This window comes from Apodemus sylvaticus, chromosome 4, assembly GCF_947179515.1.
Source record: "Apodemus sylvaticus chromosome 4, mApoSyl1.1, whole genome shotgun sequence".
In the NCBI taxonomy this organism is placed as follows: Eukaryota; Metazoa; Chordata; class Mammalia; order Rodentia; family Muridae; genus Apodemus; species Apodemus sylvaticus.
The window spans coordinates 44,962,433-44,965,454 of record NC_067475.1 but is presented as its reverse complement, the minus strand read 5'-3'; the positions used below and the strand labels follow the sequence as shown (position 1 = coordinate 44,965,454).

The 3,022-nt window shown below is 44.1% G+C and overlaps 1 pseudogene; it reads right to left on the bottom strand.

Moving 5' to 3' along the window:
- Window positions 1–892: 892 nt before the first annotated feature.
- LOC127683561 (alpha-enolase-like) lies at window positions 893–2,241 on the bottom strand (annotated as a pseudogene).
- Window positions 2,242–3,022: the final 781 nt, after the last annotated feature.

Here is a 3,022-nt window from a genome sequence, read left to right as displayed (position 1 = left end):
GGAAAGGCAGGGGGAAATGATAACATTATATTAATATGAAAAATAAAAATGCTAATAAAATGTTATTTTTGTTTGTTTGTTTGTTTGTCTAGAGATGGCAAGAAGCATGGGTTTCCCAGGCTCCACAGACGTTTGCTCTAGCAAGCTTTCTAATTTCTGTGCCTTGTAGTGTGACGGAATTTTCCAGGGAACTATAATAAAACAGTGATATTTTGTATCCTGTCTTATTTCTACTGGATTTGAGTCCTGATGATCATAGTAAGGAATAGTTCTCAGGGCAGGAAATAAATGATCAATGTTTATATTTGAGGAATTCTACAGCGTTAGTAGGTGAGAAAATACGAAATCTTGGTAATATAGACATGAGTCATAAAAAATGCATAAAGCTAATTGTTTTTCTAGTTTCAACTCTGCCACTGAATTTATTCTTTGTGTGGTAGATAAGTACATAAAATATAATTGATAATGAAACTGTAAAGTCCTATGTGAAGTTCCACAGACTTAGTGTCTGATTTAATTACGTACTTTAATTACATGCTTTTTAAAGTCTCTGATTCTTGTGTGTGTGTGTGGGGGGGGGGGATGCTTTTGCGGCTTTTCTTTATGCATGTAAACCACTGGGGGAGTCATGATGGTAGGTACTCTAGAGATTACATTGGAGTTCCAAGGGCTCCAGACACTAGCTGGGAAGTCAGGTGACAGAAACAATGATTCAGACCAATCCCATGATTACAAAGCTGGGGTCTCCAGCAGGTAGCCAGGTGTGGAAGTCTAAGGAAGCAGTGGCATGGGGGGGGGGGGGGCAAACACTGGGCCAGCCTTGAGCTGCCTGGATGACATCAGGGACAGAGGACCTAAGCAGCTGGTAGCTCCAGGCTCTCCAGTCCATGCTTTACTTCAAGGGGTTCCTGAAGAACCTGCCAGCAAACTTGGCTTTTGCTGCCCAGCTCTTCCTCAATTCGAAGGATTTGATTATAATTGGCCAGGCACTCAGATTGGCAAGGGGCAGGAGTCTTGATCTGCCCAGGGCAGAGATTCACCACCAGGTCAGCAATGAAAGTGTCCTCAGGTCTCCCCAGATCGGTGGGACACCATGACACCCCCGCCATTGAACTGGGCTAGCTTACAGGTCTACATAGAGTCAGTCACAGAGCTGATCTGGTTCACTTTGAGCAGGAGGCAGTTGCAGGACTTCTTGCCTGCAGCCTTGGCAATCCATTTAGGGTTAGTCACAGTGAGGTCATCACCCACCACCTAGAAGCTATGAAATTCGGCCAAGCATCCGACCCGTTGTCCTGGTCAAAGGGGTCTTCAATGGGCACCTCTGGGTAGTCCTGGATAAAGGACTTAATACCGGTTGGTCAGCTGGTCATGTGTGATGTACCTGCTAGGGTCATCTGGAGACTTGAAGTTCAGGTCATACTTGTCAGACCTGTAGAACTCGGAGGCAGCCACATCCATGCCAATGACAACCTGGTCAGCATAGCAGGCCTTTGCAATTGCAGGCTTGAGCAGCTCCAGTGCTTCTCTTGTTTATCAGGATGTTAGGTGTGACTCCACCCTCATCACCCACATTGGTGGTGTCCTTCTCGTACTTCTCCTTGATGACATTCTTCAAGTTGTGGTGAACCTCTGCTCCAATGCTCATGGCTTCCCGGAAACTGGATGTGCCCTCAGGCAGGATCATGAACCCTTGCATGGCCAGTTTGTTGCCAGCATGAGAACCACCATTAATCACATTGAAAGCTGAGACTGGCAGGATGACTTCAGGGTTGCTGGCTAAGTCAGCAATGTGACAATAAAGGGGCACCCCCATTTCCACAGCACCAGCTTTGCAGACAGCCAGGGACACTCCTAGGATGGCATTTGCACCAATTTAGATTTATTCTCCATGCTGTCCATCTAGATCATTAGCTGGTCAATCTTCTCTTGCTCCACAGCATTCACTTTCTTGCTATCCAGAGCAGGTGCAATAGTGTCTCAACAGCCTGTGAGACACCCTTCCCCATGAAGAGGGTCTTATCATTGTCTCAGAGTTCTATGTTCTTGTAAATGCCAGTGGACACACCGCTGGGCAGCTGAAGTTCAGAAAAGACATTTTGTTGTGGTGTACAGATCCATCTCAAGAGTGGGATTCTCACAGGAGTCAAAGATGGCTCTGGCATGGATCTTGAGAATAGACATGGTGAACTTCTGGCAGTCAGATTGCTGAGAAGGAAGGAAGGAAAGAGGGTCTGTAGACACTGAAGAGGGTCCTGTAGACACTTAAGAGAACGCTAGCAGATATGAGTACAACCCTGTACTGGAGCAGCCAAGTCTCTGATTCTTTACAGTTAGCTTTTAATTATATAAAGAAGAGAGACACCTGCTTCTAAAATTTTTTTTCAGAATTTAAATTCTAAATGTTCTTCAAATATTCCCATTATCCTTTTCTATGCCCATTTATTCTCTTATTTTGTAGTAATTTAGGGTCAGTTAATCATCCTTCCCTTACGTTTTCCATATGGTATCACCTGGTTTGGCTTCTGTCAACCACAGGAACCTGAGTCCACAACTCTTTATGGATTAGAGAAGCTACACCAATCAAAGCTCACCAACACGACTGCTTAAATATGAAGTGAACAAGGGCAATTCCAATAGACCTGCTAATGTGGAAGATGGGAGACTCATGACATCTCAACCCTAGACTAAGAACTAAGATTAGGAAGTAGGTAGACACGTTCCTAATTGATGTCTAATTGATCAATTAGAGAGATGTCTACCTAGATCCTCTCTTCCTGAACAATTACTCTTCCTTGAATTTACATGGTTTTAGTACCATACTATTGGTTTCTGATACAGTACTCCCTTTACAGTAATTTCCTTTCTGGGAGTGCTTTCTAGACTCTACAGTACTACTGTTGATAGCCTCTTAGTGCCTAATGCCTCACTGGTTCCCAGCATGTTCACAGAAAAATGATAACCACACAGGAACAAAATACTCTCTTCAAAGAATATCTGTAGAACAGGAGAGATGGCACAG